Genomic DNA, 26,187 nt, shown 5'->3' on the forward strand with positions numbered 1-26,187 from the left:
ATGCAGGTTTTACAGGAAAAATACCTTTATTCCAAGGCTACAAGTGAAAAATACAGAGCTCTACCCCGTGAACAAAGTCAAAAACAAAGAAGGATCTCACAAAGACTAACAGGAAAAAACTAACCTAAATGCACACAGGACTAATCAAAGAAACAAGAGACAGGTGAGGAGGGAGGAGAAAACACAGGCACCAGGTGAACACAATCAGGAAATCAGGTAGGAGGGAACACACAGACAGGAAACCAAAGACAAATCTAAACAAGACAAAACACAACACAGACAGATTGTGACAAATGTTCTTTCAATGCTGAGCATAGCGAGCACATTCACTGTTCTTTCAATGTCTGACATCAATGTTGATTTCAATCTTCAGCGTGACCATATCTCAATGTTGATTCAACGACTTTTTGCTATCTGGGTTTGGCCCTTGTGAGGCTGTCGCGAAAACCCTGCAGAGCAAAAAGGCAAGTGCACTCTGTGCCATTGAGTGTGTTAACCTTTTGATGGACCGCGTTAGTGCCCTGCAAGTTGATGGTGTGGCCGGTATGATCAACGAAGTGAAAGAGAGTGCTACCCGGAACGGCCTAAAGATGCCTGACGAAAATGAATACAGGGTAAGCAAAACACCTGCCCGGTATCGTCAAACCAGAAAGGCTGAATCTCTGCAACAGGCAACGTATGATGTCAGATGGAGGACTGCATTTTTGCGAGGCTGTGGATCTGGTTCACTCTGAACTCAGCAGGAGATTTGACCAGGATGGGATGAGAGTAGAGGCATTCAGGGAGAAGATCGCAATTGACGCAGCAAACGGAAAGCCGGTTGTGGTACTGGACGCAGAGGCTTTGAAATTACCCACTGGGTTTGACCTAGGCCGACTGCAACTGCAGCTCCAGATGTTGGGAGGTGTCTTTAAAGAGACTGTTCACAAGACAGTACAAGAGGTTGCATCAGGTCTGTCAGAACTTCATCCTCAGACAAGATCTCGTTTTGGAGATCCAGAGAAGCTAATGAAACGCTGCATGTCACTTTGCTAGAACAGTGATAATAAAACAATGCTCCATACGTTTGTGTGCTCCAAAAAATAAATACACAATACAATTGTGTAATCCCTTTGCTAGAACAATAAGTTATAATACTTTGCTCCTTAGCAAAGAAAATGCTGATATTTGGCAAAAAAGTGTGTGTTAGCATTAGTGGCTGCAATAAGCTTGTTTTGCACTGCACATTTCTTCAAAATGGGGTTGCAGGCTCAGTGGCGGCGCCAGAGATTTCTTTTGGGGGTGCTGTGGGGTAGCTTGACGTTTTATAGGGGGTGCTCAAACATTTAGGGTTTCCCATTAATCTACCGGTCGCTACAGTGGAATTTTCTTCTGCAACAATCCCCACGCAAATACACAGTGTGACACTGACAGTTACAATGAAGGCTTGATAATCAACTCACGGCATATAGGTGTAAGCAGGGGTAAAGTGCTATTTTTATAGGTGGTGTTTGGACCTCACATACTGTTGGGGGGACCGGGGGCATGCTCCCCATGGAAGATTTTTTTTAAATATTGAAGTTGAATGCATCAATCTGGTGCACTTTGAGAGCAACATCAGAGATCTATGGATACATCTCTCAACACCCATATGAAACCGAACTGTAAACAGATTTACTTTTTCTTTATGGATATTTTACAAATCACCCTTTTAAACTTTATCCTTGTTTTACTGTCATATAGTATTTCATACCTGTTTTTAATTTATTCTCTTATTAAACGTGTGCCTCGGAAATAATTGTTTACATTAATCGTGACCTGCTACAGGACAACACGGAATGTGCACGATTTGGACGCGATGAGCGGTGCTAGTGGAGCACGCGCATGAGCTGCGAGCACCAGAGCCTCGCAGCGGCGAAACTGAGGCTCTGTGGTAAACTGTGGTAACATGAAGAGCCGTTTGGGAGCCGAAACAGCCGGCGCTTTAAGAGCGCCGAGCCAAATTATCCGGCTCACTAATGTAAAAAGACAGTATCTAAGGGACGGCTCAAGTAAAAATGTAAGCACCCCCCCCAGCTCTCGGGGGTGGACGCCCTCTCAGCCCTGGTCTGGCGGAAACACATTAAGTAAGATTTACTTAATATCTTCACAAATGTTACGTCTAGTAACTAGTAACTACTTGATACTGGAAAGTAAGTTCTACTTGATATTACAGCAGTAAAATATACTTAAAAAATGTGAGTGCAAATACTTACTAGGATTTAATCAAGTAAATCCTACAAGTCGTTTCTTTCAGTGTACGGACATGTCCTTTGACGGTCGACCAAGCTCATTCTATATGTTGGATATGACTGCCAGTCTGGGGGATCACAAACCACCTGCTGTGGTTTTATGGTGTAGTCAGTGGTTGTACCCCATGTTACTCAGAACTCTCCTGTATGCCCTCCACTCAAATCAAATCAAGTTTTATTTATATAGCACATTTATAAACGATTTTTGGTCAAGCCAAAGTGCTGTACATATAATAAAAATAGCCTACAGTAGAGACACTTTACAGCTAATACAATAGCACAGATTGGAAAAACTTCCGGAGAAAACCCACAGTTTAAAGGGGAACATGGGAGGAACCTCAGGGAGAGCTTATCACTACTCATCACTAATAATGCTACTTCCTAACATGCCGTCTAATCAGAGGGACAAGGTGGCACCTTGATCGTTTCTCCACTAGTTTCAACACTAGTCTCCGCCTTTTGTCTTTAACTCCCATCATTCCGAAGACCCATTTCTTCCTTCTCCAAGTATGTCCAAAGCGTCCACTTGAATACTAACAAAAAATAAATCACAACATCATCTTAGTTAACAACAAAATGCACACAAATTACATAAAAAATGGTTGCACATCATGTTTCAAAATGCCATACTTGTTTATTAGGTGCATTGTATAATATCATTTAAGGATAATTATACAGTAATGGTCCATATTGATGAAAAAAGAAAAGAAAAAAGTATTCTCTTGTTCCAAGCCCAGTCTATAACTGCCGAACATAGGTACCTTCTCCCAGACACAAATACTCAAATAAAATAGTTTACTTTATCAGCATTGGTGTTACCAATGCTTACTATTTATTTGATACCAATTTGTTAAAACAATTAATACAAAGAACAAGGTTTGGGTTCGTTCTTCAGATATGACTGTGATGTTAACGTGTAAGCTCAATAATGAACTCCAGCTCAACCAACCATATTGTAATATCTAAGTAATCATCTTGAAATATGACATTACTTGTAATATACACACATCTTATTGTGAGGTTAATTTCACATAGCCTACACTATGCCGCTCCTCAACACTACTTTAAAGTTAGCTTGTCTACATAATTGAGCATAGCGAATTTAAATTAACCTTAGCGATGCATAAAGTTACCTACCTCATAAAATATCTCTTTAGATGATTTTGGATGACCTTATTTTACCTTCCTCAAACAGAAGACGTTTATTCTACAGTATTATCACACTTAATGCTTAACACTTCTCTATTACGTTTGAACTTGGAGGCTACAATTAGCATCGTTAGCACAGATATAGCTACCACTTGCTTACATGCTAACCCAAGTGTAGTTCCAGTAATCCAAGATTCGATTTACAGATAGCAAATAAGCATGACTCGGACAAGATACGTCTTAGGATAGTTTGCTTCACTCTTTACTTCAACAAAAAGGTATCAAATACAAACACGTGGAGCATACCAATTACTAAAATAAACTTAAATAGGACCATATGATCTAAACATAATCAAGCAACATGTATATTCTTTTTACTGGAAGTCCGTCTTTGTTTTCTTGGGGGGGGGGGGGGGGGGGGGGGGCATCACACTGCTTTGAGAAGCAGACAGAGCTTAGTGATCGGTCTCACTAAGACACTGGTCTTGGTCTTCACGCTGACGCTGCGTACAGCGCCTTTGGCGTCTGACATAGTCTTAAGGACTCTTCCCATCACCCACGAATTACGAGGGGCTGAGTCATCCACAATTAAGACGATGTCTCCTGGCTGGAAGTTTCTCCTTGGTGTGGTCCACTTCTGGCGCTCTTGTAGGAGATGTAGGCATTCCCATTTCCATCTTGACCAGAACAGGTCCACCAGATATTGGGATTGCTTCCATCTGCGTCGTGAATACACATCCTCCTTCCTGAACACCCCCGGGTGCACGCTTGATTTAGATTTCAGTAACAACAAGTGGTTTGGTGTGAGTGCCTCAAGGCCTCTTTCCATAGGAAGCTGCTTATGGTTCAGGTCAAGATCTTTGACTTCCGTTGTTCTGTCTTCTTTAGGGATGGACGACAGGACGGACCTACTGTTGCTGACCCACTTTGTCAGCCTGAAGCCTCCACTGTCTGAGGTCCCTGGCCAAAGCAACAGCATGATCTTCTGAATCCACAGACTTTAAACAGTCATCCACATAAACGTTTCTGAGAACCGTTTCCACCACCTCGGGTGTTGTTTTGCCTCCTCCATCTTGTGCTGTTCTTCTTAGTGCATATGATGTACAGCTGGGAGACGATGTAGCGCCGAACAGGTGCACTGTCATTCGGTAGTCTTCCATCGGTTTGTTCAGATCACCATCCTGCTACCATAGGAAACGCAGAAGATCAGGATCTTGGTCAGGGACTTTTACCTGGTAGAACATCACCTCAATGTCGGCCATCAAAGCAATAGGCTCTTCTCTGAACCTCAAAAGGACACCAACAAGCGAGTTTGTGAGGTCAGGTCCTAGCAGCTGATCGTTAAGTGAGGTTCCTTGATATGTGGAGGTGCAGTCGAACACTACTCTTATCTTGTTTGTCTTTGGGTTGTAGAGATCGTGATGAGGTATGTACCACACACATCCATCTTCTCGGCTTAACTCTTCTATGGGAATTTTGACAGTGTAGCCTTTTCCAATTATACCCGTCATCAAGTCCTTGTAATCTTTGTACAGGTCCGGGTTTTTGCTGAGCTTTCTTTGGAGACTTGCGGCACGTTGATCTGCCATGCAGCGGTTGTTTGGCATTTTGGCTGTCTCGTTTCGCAGTGGTAAGCCAATGCAGTAGTGCCCATCCCTTAACTCTGCAGATTTTACCACTGACCGCATGAAATGATGATCCTCCTGGGACATCTCTTCTTTGTCTTCACAGCTGAGTTCTGAGAGGTCTGTATTATATTGCTTGATCAACAGTTCCTCTATGGTAGCTATGGAGATGTGGTTGGCTGTAATGTGGCTCTCAACTACATCCGCTGCCTTGCTGCCATCATCTGTCCTTTTCGGCCCATTCACTACCCATCCAAGGGCGGTCTTAACTGCATAAGGCCCGTCTCCGATGCTGTTTATCACCTGCCATGGCTCCAAAGCTTTAGGGGTGTTGGTTCCTCTCTTGCATGGTGACTTCTCCTTTTATCTTCTGGATTTTCACCTCTTTCAGATATGGCCACTTCTTTAGGTCTTCCTGCAGGGGGATGTTTCCTTTCTTGACCGGTATATCTTTACATGTACAAACCTTAGGGAGTTCAATGTGCTTCCTTTCTTCAGGTCCACACACTTCCAGGTCCGACACGATGAAACTTTGGGCTGGCTTCTCCTGACCCATAGTTCGGAGTAGGATCGTAGTTTTCATGCCTCAATTGTTCAGCTGTGTCTTCAGTGATTCAGAGCAGACAGTCGCCGTACTTCCTGGGTCCATGAAGGCATACGTGTCATGTCCAAGAAACTTATTGTGAAAGTTTATTCTTTATGTTAGAGTTGTCATGTCCCTTTGTCTTGTGCTTTATGTCTATACCCTTAATTATTTCTTCCTCTCATTTCAGGCCTCCACGCTCCCCGCCCCTTTTCTGTCTCCTGCGTCCTTGATTATTTTCCCCGCCCTGATTGTTTCCAACTGTGTCCCCTTTACCTGTGTATATATTGTGTTAGCTCCCTCCTGTTAATTGTCAGTTCGTTGTCTCTCGAAGACCACGTATCGGCTTACCTCACGGACCTTTTCACGGACCTTTCACGGACCTATGCTATAGATCGCATTATAGTTTTCCTCGAAAGAGTGGTTTTGTTTTCCTTGTTTTATTACTGTGCAAATTCCAGTAAAGTCTTTATTTTGAAACGCTATCTGAGTCTGAGTTTTGAGTCGTGCAATTGAGTTCATGCCTCAGTGTTCTCCCCTTGACAATACGTCTCCACAACCTTCTCACATTTACTGGACTTGACTTTTACCGGTACTATAGCCAGTACACATTCTCCAGCCCCAGTGTATCCACATGTTTCCTGCGTCAGTGACATGAGACCATTTGAGATGTTCTCATCTGGCTTTCTAAATATAGCACTGTCCTTCTCAACATGCAGAATTCCTGGGTGTCTTAGCGAGCAGACTTGACAGGTCATCCTTTTATTGCAGTTTCTGCTAAGGTATCCCTGTGTAAGACATCCAAAACAGAGGCCTTTAGCTTTCAGAAACACAATCCTGTCTTTCGGTTGTCGCTCTTTGATGATTCTGCAGGAATCGAGTGTGTGGTCTCTATGGCAAAACAAACAGGGTTTTTGAAAGGCATTGACAGGATTTGCGGCTGAGGGGCTGGACTTTAAGTTTGAGGGCGGTGTTTTCTCTTCACTCATTGGAGCGACAGCTGTGGCAAAACTGCTTCCCCTTTGCCAGCCTGACTTCCAAGCTTTAGAGTCTGTGGCCGTAGCCTTTACTTTTCCCTCCGAAGTTGTCCTAGTATCATGCATGCTTCCAAAAAGGGGGTCGTAAGCCATTTGTGATTGTCTGTATATATATGTCACTAGGTCTGTAAACCTTGCTCTTTGTCCCTTTTTCTCTTGAACCTCGAAAGCAGCACTCCTCCATCTTTCTTTAACTTTGCATGGGAGCTTTGAGGCGACAACTCTCATGTTAGTTTGGTTGTTCATTTTCGTCCATATACTCCATGGCATGGCATCAGGAAAAGGGCATAGGTATTCAGAGCTTTTCCGTCTTCAGATCTAATCTGTGGCCACTTTAGAGCTTTATCCATATAGGAGGTAGGAATTTTAATTTCATCACCATAATGTTTCTGGAGTAGAGCCCTGGCTTCTTTGTAGCCTCTCTGTGGTGCCATGTGCTCACAACTGCGGACGAGCTCTTGAGGTTACCCTCCGGTGAACTGTTCCAAGTAGTACAATTTATCGCCGCTGCTCTCTGCCTTGCTGTCGATGACATGGTTGAAGGCTCTTATAAAGGATTTGTAGGTGAGCGGGTCTCCCTTGAACACAGGCAAGTCTCGTTTAGGAAGATAAAAAAGGTTATGCTGCCTTACCAGCATCTCTGTAATCTGACTTTGACGCTGCATCACATCGCAGCTGTCCCTCTCCTTTACAGTGACCTTCTCTGGGGCCCGGTTTGTGTGCTGTATCAGAAGCTCCATCCTGCGTGTCCATCCACATGCTTGACTCTGTTGGGCGTGGCATGACAGTTCCTTTTAGCAGGTGTGCTGAGGCAAGTTTCTCACCATATTTAGCTGGTTTTGAAGCAGTTCTGGATCCGGTGCCAGATGTCTTTGACTTGACATGACGTTGGCTGCGTTTGAGGTAGCTGCTCATACCATCCTGCTGGTCTTCATACCCGTCAAGCACCTTTAACTTTGCATCACATTCAGCTACAGCTGCATCCATCTTTAATTGTTCTCTTTGAGCTTTTAGCTGCTGGAGCTGCTTTGCTTGCTGCTGGAGCTGCTTTGCTTGCTGCTTTGCTTGCTGCTGTATTAGAGAGGCTTCTTCTATCTCAACAGCCTGCTTCTTCTTTAAGCATGCTGCTCGAGCTAGCAGTACTGCCTTTTTAGCCTCCGCCCTCCTGCGAGCAGAAGAAACAGTAGAGGAAGCCACTGTATGGTTACTGGCTCTGGAGGCGCTGTCTTCAGGCCTCATATCATCTACTTCAGACGAGCAGTCTTCCTCTTCATGGTCCTCTTTTGTGCCTTCGCGTACTCCTTTAATCAATTTTTCAGTTATGCGTACAAACTGTTCAATGTTTGCTGACTTGGGATAAAACCACTGTTGCTGGTCTTCAGATGCCTCCTCTTCAGGTAAGAGAGTTACAAACTCCTTGTTAATGTCATTGAACTCTCCATATAATTTAGCAAAGTCATTCAGAATTTCTTCTTCCACTTTATCCACATTGCTATCATTTTCTTTAAGACGTTTCAGCTCATTAACCTTCTTGGTGAGCTGGCCCAGCTTTGCTCTCCTTAATCCATTTAGCCTGTGGAGCCTCTGCTCTTTGGCCTTTTCCGTGGGCTTTGGCTCCCTCTTGTGGCTCCTTTTGGTTAGTTCTTCCATTGCTCTTTCAAATTAGACTTACGACAGTGCTTAAACTCAACTAAAGGTTTCCAACAATAAACGCTTCGTTTTTATAGAAAATGTCTTTGTTGCACTGTCTTTCTTAAAGAACAACTTAGTTAAATGTTTTTTAAAAACGAAAAGCAAAAGGTAATCAGCTGGTAGTTGGAATCAGCTGATCCATTCAGACTCCCTCTTCTGTGGAGAGTAGCGATCGCCCACCCGTCTTCAAACATTAATGTAACAGGCCACTTCACCGTCTTTGTTCCTCGGATGTCCCACTTAATGCGCCGATCTCCATGTGTGGAAGAGCAGTCTTTATCTTCACCTTTCATGCGACGCCGTCACTGGAATCCCTCCTTCATAGCTCGGCTTCTCCAGAGCTTAGTTTTTGACAAATGTAGTTCCAGTAATCCAAGATTCGATTTACAGATAGCAAATAAGCATGACTCTGACAAGATACGTTTTAGGATAGTTTGCTTGACTCTTTACTTCAACAAAAAGGTATCAAATACAAACAAGTATTTCCTCAGGTCAAAAACGATGTTGCTCTGTGCTTCTTACTCCTTCTCACACACACAATCACCAGCTGCTGCCGTCGGCTGTGCAGTCAATTTCACACGGCTGGTTCAAATAAATGATATGATAGCACTAATAACAAAGGATTATAATATTCAAATATACATTTTAACATATGGCTCCTACACCAAGCCTTAACATTCATTCACGTTGGCTGACTAAAAACATAAGCAACACATAAATAAAGTACTCAAATTTAACTTACCGCAAAACCGCATTCATGCACAGTCTGTTTAGCCCGAGAACCCCCGGGAGAGGGGGCTGCGTGTTTTTTTTTCACGAAATTGTGTCTCAGGGCTTCTTGATATTTAAAAACCTATTAATGTGTCATACCAGATTAACGGGAAGAAACTCAGCTAACTGACAATACGAACCATTTTTATTAAAACAAAACACAAGTCTCATAAGAACCGTCTAAATGACTCCTGAGCGAAAAAATGCAAACACCCATAGCATAGAACTCAAGCTGAAAATACCCTGATTACTTATCGTAATTGCACATACAATATATCAGATTAAAACTGAGATTCCACAGATTATATAGGTATTAGTATCATCACTGAGCGATCAGAACTCGAGACAGGGAAAGCAAACACAGACATCACAACACGTCAGGGTTTGAGTTTTTTTGTGTCTAGTTTTGGGGTTATTTTGCTGTTCTGTCCTCCCTGTCGTTAGTTTCCCTGGTGTGTCTAATTGTCTGATTGTGTTCACCTGTTGCCCGTGTGTTTCTCCTCCCCTGCCCGGCTGTTTCTCGTATCGTGATTATCACTCCCTGTATTTAGTCTTGTCTCTTCCTGTGTTCAGTGTTGGTTCATTATATTTCGTTCATGTCAGTAGTAAGATTCATCCCGCTTTCGTCTCATTAGTATGCATAAAAAAGTGACAGGTCACACCTCCCCCCATTATGCAAATGAGCTAAGTCCCGCCTCCCCTTTGATCGAGGTGTGAGATCTCAAGTATGTGTGATATCCTAATTAGGTGTGAGATCCGTTGATAGGAGGGGGTTGATGTGTATTCACAGGTGTGAAAAGCCCCCACTGTTGCGCCTTATGGTGTATCATAAAAAATGTTTCAATCACATTAGTATGCATAAAAAGTGACAGGTGGGCCCGCCCCCAAGTCTATTAAAACAAAATGCCGCTTCCATCACATTAGTATGCATAAAAGTGACAGAAGGGCCCGCCCCAATTATGTGATATCAGAAGACCGAGGGGGTGGAGTGAGATAAAAAAAAAAGAACCCCGTGCAGATAAAAAGCCAGTCATTTCCAATCATCAAGTCATCTTTCCAAAAAGAAAAAATGGCCAAGAGACGCCTCGATATGGGTTTAATCAGCGAGACGCCTGTGACAACTTACCGCCATCCGTCCGGAGCGCCAATCAAGAAACGGATGCAGTATCTGTGCCGGGTTCAAACACCTCCGGTCGAAGATCTTGAAGAGAAATGGCTTCTGGAAAATGAACATGTTTGGGGATACGTATTCAACTATATGGCGAATGAACTGCATTTCTACAATCTGCAGAATGGAGAAATGTATGGACCCCACAGTGTTAAAGCGACGTTGACCTCAACAGATTGGGCTGTGTTAACTCTGGTGTCTTCCAGAGATCTCCACGCAACCATTGTATCGGAAGAAGTAGTGCATCAAGAAAATACTGTGAAACCATCGGTGTACAAGATATTTGCAACAAAAAGCAAAGAAACGCAAACAAAAAGCGAGATCAGAGAAGAGTTTTCACCGTTACCCCCCAATGTGGAGGAAGAAGAAGGAAATATCCCCCCGTCGCCAGAAGTGAAAAGAGTCCTGACAAGCACCGTCTGGGAAACTAAAAGCGGACCATCTGGGCGTTTGCTGACGCAGGGGGGGAGGGGTTCTCTCTAAAACACAGTGTCCTGCCATCTCTCTCTGTTTCTGCTGATGTGTAAAATATACAAAATAACGTTTTATATACTTACTCTCTTGTTAAAAGGTGATGAAGTTTGTAGCGTAAGCCAGCCATCAGTATTCTAGTTTTAAGGATCGAAGGATCCAATGTATTTTTAAATGGAGCAGAAATAGAACTAGTCTCCCAGTGCAAGTATCTTGAACAGAGAGTGTCATATTGGAACTCGCACTTGACTTTTTAAGAAACATATCCAGAAAGTATCCAATACCATTAAATTCAACTTGCAACATTTTAAACAAATTAGACCTTTTTCTTAACTGTCAATGCTGGAAAGTCATACCTCCACTGTATGATTCTATCCCACATTGAATACTGTTTTACAAACTGGTCGTTTGCTTGTGCCACACACCTGAAACCCATAGAGCAGCTGTTCAAGAGAGCTATCCAGGTGTTTGACTGAAAGCCACAGTCATACCACCACTGTACCATCCTTGAAAATCACAATTTCTTGAGTTTTTGACATTTTTATGTCTTTTAAAAGTATGTGTTTTAAAAAAAATAATATTTACATGGGCTGGCCCCCCTCCCTTTGGGGGAATTCATCCACAGAAAACACACTGGACGCAGCACTAGGTCAGAAACCAGAGGAGACTGTGAAGTCCACCATCTCTTGCACTTTATGTAGCGCTTTTATCTTATCTTGCACTTTATATATCTTAGCTGCTACATTGTACTGCCATGTGGTAAATGCTTGTATGCTGCTCATGCTCTTTCTGCATATCATGTATTTTATTTTTGCTGTATATATATATATATATATATATATATATATATAAATGTCATGTTCTTATATGCTGTATGTGACGGGACTACAGATGGAAATTAGCTCAAATCTAAAATCCGGCTCATTTACACTTGTAAGCATTATTTCTGTTTTAAAGTGTTCATCAATGTGCACTACGGCAGCCCTGAAGAAAATTAAACATTAAAATATGTTATCGATGTCCCCATTCCCAGTTTGTTTTGGGAATAATTGCGATGTTTACTATGTTTTGGTAGCTCTTAACAAAACAGAATTTTTGTAAAAGACTGCGACTCTAAAAGGCAAGTTTGTGATTTTAACACTGTTTCGATGAAACAATACATTATACAATATTACGACTTTTTGCCATATTTTTAACACAATATACTTGTACCTTTTTTTTTGTGGTTGTAGGGCTTCTAGATATTTAGCATGTCATGCATAAACACGGTGTCATCTCTTCCTTGAAACTGACGTGCTTTACAAAACAAGTTATTTTTCTGCTTCTTCATCCTCTGAATTTTCCTCCCCCGTCCCTCTTCCTTCAGCCAGCACAACAAGAATCAAGGTGGATCTGTGAAATGAAACACCTCTTCCCAAAGCGTGACTTCCCTATTGAGAGCATGCGTCTAGGGCAGTAGGGTCTAAACCAATTGGCCAGATATACTAACATGCAGAACGTACGGTATGTTTGAAGACTAACCATTTATCCATTTCAAGCTGTCTTTAAGATGTGACATTGCGCTCTGACTATTTCTCGTAAAATGGTGACAAACTATTACTTATTCTTAAATTTGACCTCTTGCTGCCTGGTTGAAATTGATAGATGAAAAATAACTTTAAAAAAAAAAAGACTCAAACAGTGAGGGACATTATACTGGTGAAAAAACTCTCAATTCTACAGATGACTCCCCCAATTCAACGCAATAAGTCCCTCCCTCCACTCAGCAAAGCATATAAAACTAAGGACCCCACTAAGACGACAGTTTGAAAACTAGCTATGGATCTGAGAAAAACCAAGTCTGATGTAGCCTACCCTTATTATCACCAGGATAACGTATATGGGCTTAATGAATGGATGGTACAAAGTAGGGGAGAGGATGTTCCCGAAGAAGAGCTCTCCTCTATATCATATCCATGTAAGGTCTTTAGGACAACAGAGGACTATGATAATATGATATATGAAGAATATCTTTCTTTAAAAGATGGTATTATAGATAACCTCTATAGAAACAATATATCTCATACCACTCACCAAGATCGCAAACGACATTTAGCAGATAAGAAAAGCAAAAGTAAAGAAAAATTAAGAAAAAGAAAAAGCAAAATGAAAAGGAGAAGAAAAATGAAAAGCAAACGCAGAATGCGAATGAAAAGAAAAGGGACCATAGGATGGAAAACGAAAAAGACAAAAAGAAGGAAGGTGAAAAGAAAAAGGAACAAAGTGCAGAAATGTCAACTAACTATAGAGGATGGTGTTGTAGACCCATTACCGAATCATAATAATCTTATAGATCAGCTACCGCTAACCGACTGTTGCGAATGTGTTGAACAAATACCAAAAGCAATGGCAGAGCTTTGCTTCAATATAATGAGAGAAAAAGCACGATACTACGGAATTGCCCAAATTGGAGACAGTGCCAGCGCATGTATTAAAAGACTGTTGGAGGATCTCTATTCTAGTGTTGGTTGCCATTACATCGAAGGATAGGCCAAAACGTGTGACGACATAGACAAAGCTTTTGAAAACAATTATATGGTACCTGTCCTTACAGCTAAACAAATTCTATGCCAGGTATTCAACAGACCACAAGAAGCACAAGAAGCCCCAGAAAGGATTACATTCAGAGCTAATAATGGTGAAACCGAAGAACAAGCAAAGCAGATTATAATCGTTGTGGGTGAAAGGATAGAGAATTTGCAAGTGATGTTAATGCATTTATCTGATATAAAAAATGCATTCGTTTACTTCCAAGAGACCCCTAAACATCTACTTGGGCAATGTGAATTGAACGATAAACCGATCACTGTAAATGAAAGGCGGAGAGAAACAGCAGTGCAAATTGTTAAGTCTATTACCTTGTATGCACTACGACATTAACTTGGTAAAATGTAATATGTTTTTCTGAAAATGGGGTGAATGTTGTGTTTTCAATTAAACAACCAAAACAAATGAAAATGTGTTTTATTTTTGCTTTCATGTATAATAATAGTATTGTAAACGAAACATTTAAAGTGGTCCTGGAATCTTCATTTTCCGAAACATTCTGTAACATTACCGAAGAAATGAAACAAACACCAAAAGTGTACCATGTGCTCTCATTGTATGCTCTGTTTGTAGATGTAATGCATCTTTGTGTCAAAAACAGCATACACATGAATATTTTGACTGAAGTGAAAAAACTCCATCATGATATTTCCAGTAATCTGGGGAATTCTAGCTGGACACGGTCCTGGGGATGTTACAATCAGTATAACTATTGAATTTGTGTGTGAAAAAAAAAAAATGTAAATAGAAGATACAAAAAAAAAAGTTTTTACATTTTAAAAACTGTTGTCTTCATTATAGCAAGGGGAGGGTAACAGGGAAGATGTATGATACAAGTGTATTGAAACGTGTGTATTATACCCCCACAGAAACACAGAAACACAGAAACGCGGAAGCACAGAAACACAAAAACACAGAAAAAACACTGAAACACTGAAACAACACAGAAACACTGAAAAAACAGAAACACCGAGACACAGAACCACAGAGACACCGAGACACAGAACCACAGAGACACAGAGACACAGAAACACAGAAACACAGAAACACAGAAAACACAGAAACACAAAAAACACTGAAACACCGACACAAAAACACTGAAACACCGACGCACAGAAACACCGACACACAGAAACACAGAAAACACAGAAACACAGAACCACAGAAACACAGAAACACAGAAACACAGAGATAAGATAAAAGCGCTACATAAAGTGCAAGAGGAGATACCCCTGTGTTAAAGTGCATTTATTTAGCGGTGATTACACGTCTGTTTGTTGCTCAACCATTCTTTAAGTTGACCTTTAAAACTATTGAGAGTGGGACAATCCCGTATCTCAGTTGGGGGGGGGGGGGGGGGCTATTCCACAATGAGCTGCCTTTAATGGAGAGGACCTTTTGTCCAAAGGTGGTCCGTCTGTGGTGGACTTCACAGTCTCCTCTGGTTTCTGACCTAGTGCTGCGTCCAGTGTGTTTTCTGTGGATGAATTCCCCCAAGGGGAGGGGGGCCAGCCCATGTAAATATTATTTTTTTTAAAACACATACTTTTAAAAGACATAAAAATGTCAAAAACTCAAGAAATTGTGATTTTCAAGGATGGTACAGTGGTGGTATGACTGTGGCTTTCAGTCAAACACCTGGATAGCTCTCTTGAACAGCTTTTCTATGGGTTTCAGGTGTGTGGCACAAGCAAACGACCAGTTTGTAAAACAGTATTCAATGTGGGATAGAATCATACAGTGGAGGTATGACTTTCCAGCATTGACAGTTAAGAAAAAGGTCTAATTTGTTTAAAAGGTTGCAAGTTGAATTTAATGGTATTGGATACTTTCTGGATATGTTTCTTAAAAAGTCAAGTGCGAGTTCCAATATGACACTCTCTGTTCAAGATACTTGCACTGGGAGACTAGTTCTATTTCTGCTCCATTTAAAAATACATTGGATCCTTCGATCCTTAAAACTAGAATACTGATGGCTGGCTTACGCTACAAACTTCATCACCTTTTAACAAGAGAGTAAGTATATAAAACGTTATTTTGTATATTTTACACATCAGCAGAAACAGAGAGAGATGGCAGGACACTGTGTTTTAGAGAGAACCCCTCCCCCCCTGCGTCAGCAAACGCCCAGATGGTCCGCTTTTAGTTTCCCAGACGGTGCTTGTCAGGACTCTTTTCACTTCTGGCGAAGGGGGGATAATTCCTTCTTCTTCCTCCACATTGGGGGGTAACGGTGAAAACTCTTCTCTGATCTCGCTTTTTGTTTGCGTTTCTTTGCTTTTTGTTGCAAATATCTTGTACACCGATGGTTTCACAGTATTTTCTTGATGCACTACTTCTTCCGATACAATGGTTGCGTGGAGATCTCTGGAAGACACCAGAGTTAACACAGCCCAATCTGTTGAGGTCAACGTCGCTTTAACACTGTGGGGTCCATACATTTCTCCATTCTGCAGATTGTAGAAATGCAGTTCATTCGCCATATAGTTGAATACGTATCCCCAAACATGTTCATTTTCCAGAAGCCATTTCTCTTCAAGATCTTCGACCGGAGGTGTTTGAACCCGGCACAGATACTGCATCCGTTTCTTGATTGGCGCTCCGGACGGATGGCGGTAAGTTGTCACAGGCGTCTCGCTGATTAAACCCATATCGAGGCGTCTCTTGGCCATTTTTTCTTTTTGGAAAGATGACTTGATGATTGGAAATGACTGGCTTTTTATCTGCACGGGGTTCTTTTTTTTTTATCTCACTCCACCCCCTCGGTCTTCTGACATCACATAATTGGGGCGGGCCCTTCTGTCACTTTTATGCATACTAATGTGATGGAAGCGGCATTTTGTTTTAATAGACTTGGGGGCGGGCCCACCTGTCACTTTTTATGCATACTAATGAGATTGAAACATTTTTTATGATACACCATAAGGCGCAACAGTGGGGGCTTTTCACACCTGTGAATACACATCAACCCCCTCCTATCGACGGATCTCACACCTAATTAGGATATCACACATACTTAAGATCTCACACCTCGATCAAAGGGGAGGCGGGACTTAGCTCATTTGCATAATGGGGGGAGGTGTGACCTGTCACTTTTTTATGCATACTAATGAGACAAAAGCGGGATGAATCTTACTACTCATGTCTCCCTTCATGTTGGTCAAGGTCCCTTTTTGTTTGGATAATACTTTGTGCCTTGTACCTGTTCATGGATTCTTGTTTTTCAGCTTTTGTGAATAAAGCTCGCCTTTTGTTCCATTTTGAAACCTGCTTCCCTCCTCATTCTGCATTTGGGTCCTATTTTTCCCCAACCCTGACAACGTAGCTTTAGGGAGCATTCACGGGAGATCGTCTCACCTTAGCTGTTATTCTGATCAAAAGTCATGTTCAATGGCATTAAAACGATACAAATGTGGCTGAAGGTTAATCTATAGGTTAATCCAATGTGTCTATCACTTTGAACAAATTATTGATAACCCATAATTCAATTTTTATGTAAAAATCTGAGATTTTATATTAGCTGCTAATGGTAGCTACCAGAGTGTATCGCAGCTTCCGGTTCCGAGGCATTCTGGCTGCGCAGCACTCATTCACCAATGGGTAATGTTTAGATGGATTTTAGCAACTTCCCCTTGATTATATTGGCTCTAGCGGTTAAAAATGGATGTCAATCATCAAAATCGAACGAGAGGGGCCAGAGATATGGAAAATGCACCCAAATGACCCCAGAAGTGTTTTTTTTTTGCTAAATCTCTCTAAAAAGGTCATACTTCACTTGTTTTGCATCACTCTTGATGCAGGGTACTTAATATATGTTATAGTTTGGATTCCTAAAGCTTTTAGTCTACCTTACCATCATCCAAGGGTGGTTTTCACTTTTACGTAATTTTTTTGAGACGGACACTATAATTTAAATGTTTTCACTATGTTCAATCTGAATTTACTTTAAAATAAAAACATCTATATTGATTCTGACACACTGCTTAGAGAAAAAAGTTGATTAATTTACCCCTGTTAGATATGGTCATTTGTACTGGGAATGTCATTTTCGAGCCTGAGAACTGAAAAACAGGCTCAGGGCTTAACAGGTTAACCGCAAAGTAAGTCACAATAATCCGATATAAGCATGAAGAATAGTCCACAAGGTACCAGCACAACAAACATGGCCGAGTTCAAGTTATGTTCCCCGGATGAGGTGAGCAGGCTGAGTCCCTGTAGCATCACGGAGCTGATAGCAGAGAGACAGGAAGCTAACAGCAGCAGTCACTGGAAAGACCAGGGTTGTGTTCCAATAGTCCATTTAGCTTAGGAACCTTCCTAACCAAGTGAAATGACCCGGAAGTACGTCAGTGGCAGCCATGTTAAGTGCCGTTCCAATTCTCTAAATGATAGGAAAGGAGGTTTCAAACTTGTTTTATAACCTCCTTTAGCTTAGGAACCACTGGACCTCCCTTACCGAAAGGAGAGGAGAAAATGCTGCCCCACAATGCCTTGCAGCCGCAACATTTGACGTCACACAACAGTCGGCCGTTCACGGACACAAACGATTATGACGGATAAATTATATCATGAAAGTTACTGTGCTTATTAAGCTTTTTAAAACGTATGTGGTAAGTTGCCAAAGTGCTTTGTTTTGAACGTTCATCAGTATTATAATCAAAAAGAGAAATATGAATGTTAGTTTTTACTGAAATAAAGTCAACATTTCACTGAGCTGTGTGGGGTTTGTTCAACTTTTAAAAGATGTTTGAATGGTGATATACACAGTGATAGGTGTTAAAGACTAACGTTTATAATAAATACATTTGTATTGATTTTAAGATCTTTTCATAGTTCATACAATCATATGTATTGGGATCATTTGCATTAATGTGGACTGGAGGGAGAGGGTGACGAGCATAAATTTCACTTTCCTTTTTTATTTAAATTCCAACTTTGGTCATGAAGAATATGTTTCTCTGTTGTTCATAAAGCATAAAGCAACAGCATCAGAGCACGGTGCAGAGTCTCTAGATGAGTCCGTCGTTCTTATTAAACATCCATGTTGTAGTCCGTTGTATAGAACACTGTAGTTTCCATAGTTTCCCCACAGCAGCAGACGCACAAAATGACGTCCGCTGGCGCATCATAAACACGTCAGATAGTGAAAGTGCATTCGGATTCTCTAAAGCACCGCAGTCTCTTCTCCTAAATCCTTTTGAATTCTCCTATCCACTATCCCTTAACCCCGTGACGTTTCACTCAGAGGTCAAGGAATAGGAGATAGGGTTAGAATTTAGGAGCTGATTTTTGGATTATCGGAACGCAACCCTGCACTCAATGTGACCACGCCCTAATTTATGCAAAAACTTTAAGGCTTAATATAACTTAAACAAATGATAAATGGTAGTAAATCATTTATAAATGGTGATTTTATTGTTTTACACTTTACAAGGCTCCCTTTTACCAATTAGAAATGGTAGTAACTAATGAATAAATCGGAATGTGTTTTACACTTTACAAGGCTCACTTTTGGCAGTTATAAATGTTAGTAACTAAATTATGTTAAAAAGTTGCCAAGAAACATGGATGGGGGGAATCAACTCAGTGAACAACAGATACCAAGGATGTTGGCTGATGAAGAAGAGTAGTAAGCTAAGTAGCCAATATAAAGCTTAGTCATCTTGCCAAATAGTGAGCCGTGTTGATGTATGAAAACTATGTTAGAACTGGTTTATAAATGGTTCTTAATTATTAATAAAGTGTTTACAACCTAATTAATAACCTAATTATAAACCCTTTATGAATCCTTTATAAGGGTGTTATTGTAAAGTGGTACCAACAATTGTTTATTCTTATCAGAAGGAATAGGTAATAACATTTTTTTATTTCCTGTGTTGTTTTCCCAGGTATTAGTGGATACTTGTTTAGAGAAACACCAAATATATTAGACATTTTTCTTACAGCCATTTCCCAGAAGCCACCTTACATTTTACAAGACGAACATGTATGACCTTTGGGTGTCTTAAAGTTCAGAATTAGAATCCTCCATGGGTAATCTTTTCCAGTAGTTTGAGTTGGAGGTGTTATGAATGTTTTTTGCACATTAGTTCCCAATAGATCTCCTTTTTTTAAATTTCAGAAAAAGCTCTTTCAAGTGAAAAAAGCCATATTTCCAAGGTCAGGAAAGGAATTGTTGGCCCTCTATTGAAATCTTGTTTGATTTTGAACATATGTCTTTTGAGTAGAGGTTATCAAGAATCTTTTTTATAATCAGCACAATATATTTTAGCCTTTCCACTCCCTAATGAAATGGATGTCGCGCTTTGAACGCTACAGTTTAGCTTCAGGACTGGACAAAGCAGAATTTCAAGACAATACCTCCATGTATGCAGTGGGCGGTGATGCCGAAGATATTTAAAAGTAGTACCCTTCATGGAGGGACAGAAAAAGTCATGCAACGCCATCCTGGAGGCTTTCACATCACATTTGTGAGGAAGCGGAATGTTATCTTCGAAAATATAAAGAAACAATGAAGAACCCAGTCAGAGTGTTGAGTCCTTATATGCTTTCAATCCTCTAAATACCACTCGGGATCTCATCAGCCCCAGAGTATTTCCGGCTTCACATGTTGCAGATGAAGATGAAATGCAGAGAAAATGGTGTGGTGTGTCATGCCGACAACATACAGTAGTTATCTCTCTGACAGACATCAATTAATCTCCATCAACGACTCCAAATCCCCCACAGCCCCCGTCAATCATGGCGTCCCTCAGGGTTCTGTACTTGGTCCCCTTCTCTTCATCATCTACATCCTCCCACTTGGACAAATCCTCCGGGAACACCAACTCCAATTAAATTGTTATGCCGATGACACACCTATCAACACAATCAATTTCTCCAACCAGGCACTCCCATCTCACCACCTGCATCACTGACATTAACATTTTGTATCCAAATTATTTTTCTCAAATTGAACTGTGACAAATGGGAACTCATAATCATCGGCCCAAACTCACTTACCCGCCCAACCCAGGATTTTTCAGCTTCACTTGTAATAGTGAAAGCACAAAATTCATCAGGATGTGCGAAGTGCGCTGCTCAGCTGTGCGCCACATCTCAGTATGCTCTGTTCGTCTTGACATTGAGCTGCTGTGATGCAAGTCAAATCTGATCTGACCATTAAAGTATTATCGTATCGTATTATCGCATCGTATCTTATCGTATACAGTCTTTTTAAGGTACCATTTAACTTTTTACAGGGTGAAATATGAGCCTGGCTGGTGCCCACTCAGTTAACAATCTCAGTCACTCAGTTGTTGCTAAGTGTCAGTTCACCCTGATCCTTCATTGAGCCTCTGTTTGTGTTCTGGCTAGACATCATCTATAATGAGCGCTGATTAGTTAACTTGTTTAAATGCCTCTGCTATTTCAGTCTCTGCCGCTCAGCCATCCAGGCCCAGGCCCGCCACCCTCTCCCACCCCCTCGTATGGGGGGCATTCTTCGGAGTTGTCTGAGCCAGAGTTAGAGGCTACTACTGGGCCACAGGGATCAGCCATGGAGTTCATGTTCAACTTTATGTAACATGTGAAGCAAATACAAATTAGATTTTAAAGTTGCAATCTCCTTATTTTGTTTTACTTTCCCTTTTTATTTCTGGCCAGCTTGTCAACCTGTCCTTATTCTCTTTCTGTTCTAACACTCTACAGATTTGAAGAGGTGGGGGTCTACAGTCACCGTGTTGCCAAGCCCTCTTGAAGCCACACTGTAAAAACGGTTCCGATGGTGAAGTCAATAAAACTCTATTTTCTAATGTAATTTACTTGTCAAGTGCTTACCTACACAATTCTGTTAAAAGTGGTTAAGAGTACGTATTAAGAATCAATTAGCAAACTGTTCACCTGTGCCGCTCTAATGCTGCGTTCACATCGGACGCGATTCGATGTTTGGGGGCGGCCAGGGGCGGACTGGGGGGAAAAAGTGGCCCGGGGATTAATTGACAGACAGGCCCACTTAATGCGCGGCATGTATGGGCCGGCTGGCGACGAAAGTTTGTTACTTAACAAAAAATCCTATGCATTTAATGTTATTTTGGACAATTATTCCTGTAGTAATCACATTACCTGAGCCCTTGAGTTGCCTAGCAAAATAGTTTGCATATAACAGCATATATTTAGTGATTTTAATGTTAACAGATCATTGATGCAATAACATTTTGACCCAATTTGCCTGACTTGACACATGGAATAAAACATGGGCGTATAAGCATCCTCAATGTGGGTGAGACAATTTAACAGGGGGTGTGAGCAGGTGGTGGACCTCACCTCCTCTAGGGGCGTCCGGGGGCAAGCTCCTCCGGGAAGATTTTTTTTTAAATGTTGAAGTTAAATGCATCAATCTGGTGCACTTTGAGAGCAAAATTAGGGACTAAATATATGGCAGTCAGTAGGGGCTTGGACTGTGAGCCGTAGGGGTCGCCGGTTCAAGTCCTCGACCAGACCTACATTTGGAGTGTGGACTTCTACTTGGAGAGGTCCCAGTTCACCTCCTGCCCTGCCGTGGTGCCCTTGAGCAAGGCACCGGACATCCCCCTTCCCCCCTCACTCCCATTGCTCCCCGGGCGCTGTGCAATAGCTGCCCACTGCTCCTAGTACTAGACTCCTGGTACTAGGATGGGTTAAAAGCAGAGAACACATTTCACTGTGTGTGCTGTGTGCTCTGCATGTGTAACCATTAAAGAGGGTTTCATCCCTCCCAATTCTTCTTCTTCTTCTTCTTCTTCTTCTTCTTCTTCTTCTTCTTCTTCTTCTTCTTCTTCAACACCCATATAAAACAGAACTGTAAACAGATTTACTTTTTCTTTCCACATTTATTTGAACAGCAAGTGGAGGCAAAAGTGACTGCACCCAAAACAATAAACCTGCTAGCTAACTAGCCTAAACTCAGTAACAGAATGTGGGCAACACGTTCTTCTCCACAGCCGCACAACCTCTGAGTCAGACGTCACTTCCCCCTTTTCTATCCTACGGGTACAGCCGTACAGCCACTCCCCCTGAACCCCTTTTCCCTGCCAACCCCCCCCTCCCCTATGCAAGCCCCTCCCTCTGAACCCAGGGCTCGCTACAATACTGTATACTGTATACACAAACTATACAAAAACGCTTTTACGCTTTGGAGCTTGTTTATCCATCTGTAAGCAACTGCCAGCTAGGTCTCTCAGTCACTCACTCCTGATCGTTCACTTTGCAGTGACAGCTGCTACGGGCCTGATGTGTGAAATTGAAACTAACTGATAGATAGAACATAGGTAGCCTATCAAAACGGCCGGTAGGATTTAGGTAAGCAAACAAAAAGAAAAGGGAGTGGCCGGAACACTTACAAATGTGGGCCGGTAGGATTCAGGCAAAAAAAAAAAATATATATATATATTTTTTTTAACCCTCCGGCCCACACACAGCACCGGCCCACCGGGGAAAGTCCCGGTATTGCCAATGGCCAGTCCGCCCCTGGGGGCGGCGCGATTACATGTAAAATCAGTGCAGAGACTCCGCTGCGGCAAGCATGAAGCAGTGGCCGCAAATTCCGCGGCGCGATTGAGGCGATTGAAGGGGGCCGCTCGAGTTCCGTCATATTCGCGTGACACGATCTCGCGGTAGCCAATCAGCGGTGAGGATCTCAGCCTGCCGTCACTGACGTTCAACCAGAAAACATCAGCCGTTAGCTGTTAGCAGTTAGCACACAGAGCCCACAGCTCCTCATATCTGTTCAGAAACTGGACAAAAGTTAAACAAGTAAAAACCACAGACTGTCTGTGTCATGGCGAATACAGTCGCTGGTTTATTTATGTCTGTAGGCCGTTATGTGAGTGTGGACGGAGTATATACAACGTTAGCTTAGCCTGGTCGACCCCGATCTTCATTCAGAAAACAAGCATTTTAAAAGGTTTTTTGCCTGCCTAATTCATGGTTTTTACTAACCGGTATCAGTATGTTGTTACTTCGGCATCATTTAGAAATGTGTATTACAATTTAATCACGGTAAAATATGTTCATTTTGTTGCAGTTGTAGCTCCCAACCTAGCGCGTCTTGTTTGAATGACGCAAGTAAACACAGTTGGCAGCCGCCGTGAAACTCAAGCGCTTAGAGCGATGCGATAGGGCACCGTCATGCGGCCGCGGGGATCAGAGGCTCTGCTGCCGAGCATGTTGTGCGGTGAAATACCTCCGCTAAAACTATTCCCTACTACTTTATAACCTAGCGGTTATGTAAGAGTAAGCTACTAATGCACCTATTTGATATTAATTCCTCTGTATGTATTTCACCGTTTGTTTTACTGTGAGCTATTTATTACAATCTAGATGTGTACCCAATTTAAACTTGTTGTCTGCAGTTACTGCATCGAGTTGTTATTATACAAAATTAAGTGCAAACTATATTTTTCATGCTTATCTAACACCGTCAGTGCTTCTCAAAGTGTGGTCCGTGGACCACTGGTGTTCCGTGAGCGCCCCCTAGTGGTCCGTGAGTATATTGGTAACATTTCACATTTGAAATAAATAAATACAGTTTTCCCGCACAAGTGGTCCTTGGTACGAAAAAGTTTGAGAAACACTGCTATAGATGCAAATCCATCTTTGAATCTGCAGGAGAGTTTACGTTAGCTCTCAGTAGCCAGTGACGGAAGTGCCATTGACTTCAGTTAAGGTGCATTCAGGCACAATTCAGTAAAAGTGTGTATTGGGCAAAGATGCATTTATAACGTCAGCAGGATGTGTTCAATGTTGTCCAGTAAAATGCAGTCTTTAGCGAGAAATATCAATATACTGTTGTATAAAGGAGATGTTTTACTTAAGTAGATATTAGACAGTATGCAAACGATCCGCTGTGTAGAAAATCATGGAATTTTACTGGTATCAATACCATCCTTAATAAATGCCATCCTTATAAATGTATATAGGCCTATATACAATACCGTTTTAAATGATTAATTATTTTTTAATTATGTTTGATATCATTAATTGAATTAAAGATGTTGTAATGAATTCTACTGAAATTATTGTTACATTTTCATCATGTAACTATTTTGTTCTTTTATTTGCCTCACCAGAAAACAGTCACACCTCCTCTTGAAGACATTTTGTCTCCTGTTATCGACTTCAGGTTCACATTAGGTAAGCCCTCAAGTGTGTCAGACTAAAGTTGTTGTTTCAGAGGTTAATTCAAGACATATTATATTTACATTCTAATATAATGAGCATCAGGTAAACGTACCAATTTCTATTTTTTGAATCACAGATGGGATGGAGATGTAAACTATGCAACAGAGGCTCGTGATGCACAGCATGAAGTTATACGTTGCCCACGAGCCAGATGCAGTTGGAATAACCATCAAGTAATAACCGTGTCTCCATGTATGTTAATGTTTTGTGCTTTTAAACAAACTTGTTACTGTTTTATGAAAACTGTTCAAATAATCACATTTTTATAAAATGTAGTAACATGTCCATAACGTTCCCTTTTTAAAATCTATTTGTTTATTCTGCAATGTTTCAATGCTATCAAATATTTAAAGGGTTGGATTGAAATCAGGAAGAGTTTGTCGTATATAGGTTCCGGCAACTCAAATGTGTTTTATAATTTACTTTATTTATTCTTGTCTGATGTGGTTCTTAGCAGATTGTTATTTGCATTGGTTACACTTAATATCTTGGCTTTTAATTGTAGGCTCAATTAATCTTTTCACCTGCAGAAAAAATCACATTAGTGAGTTTACCCAACACCGAAATTGCTTAGAAACTGTTGACACATTGTTTTTAAGTTTTAGCAAAGTAACACATTCTTGAGTAGAGGACAACTGAAAAAGTAAGTTTCACCAACTCAAAAAATGCGAAAGTTGACTTAACTCTTAAAATTGCTTGGAAACTGTTGACACATTTTTTTAAGTTTTAGCAAAGTAACACATTCTTGAGAGATGTGCATCTCCATCACTGTGGCCGATGCGATGCGCATCTCGATACGTTGCCACGATACGATACATTAACAATACATTTGAAACACCAGGCGATGCAATACGATACGATTCACCCCTGTTGCGATACAGTTCGATACGATTTGATTCGACATTATGCGATTCGGGGCGATACGATGCGATTCAACACGATGCAAAAATAATGATACTTCAATATGGTACGACAGAGGATTTTTGTTTTATTCCTTATATGCAGCAAATCATACATTAACAAAAAAGTGCTTTACATATTTGGTACTGCACATCCCATCATGCCGTTTATTTGTTTACCTTTATAAGCTCTCCAGAGTACAGTACAATTGTATAACACCACACAGTTAAACAATTTAAGGATGCATTGCTCATGATTAACAATGTGCAAATAACAGCTACCATAGTGCAATGCCCATACAGCTGCCAGCCTGATGTGCTTAACACTCATTCATAGGCTAACTAACCAGTGAGCAGAAAGCAGTGGGTTCTATATGAACAATAAAGAATACAAATAACCTTTCACAAACAGGTATTTCATAACTGCTTACAGTAAGGAAGACATTTAAATTATTATTGGCCGTCACAGGCTGCTGTAAACTAAATACCACTCTCTCTGACAGAACACCTCACTGAGTGATTTAACTCATATGTCTAACTTTCAGGTTTCTCTTTTCAGCCGCAGACCCCATGTCGCCTCTTTATGTGCGTCGCTAAGTTCCTCGAACTACTTGTGTACTTTAAAGCGGCTCGGCATCGTTAACAATTTGCGAGCGATTTTTCAAGTTGACCGTCTGTAGTATATAGTGCCGCGCACATATACCATCAGGACGTTACTGAAGGGGTGAGGCTGCGGA

Source organism: Notothenia rossii (genome assembly GCF_949606895.1).
Source record: "Notothenia rossii genome assembly, chromosome: 7".
NCBI classification, from domain to species: domain Eukaryota; kingdom Metazoa; phylum Chordata; class Actinopteri; order Perciformes; family Nototheniidae; genus Notothenia; species Notothenia rossii.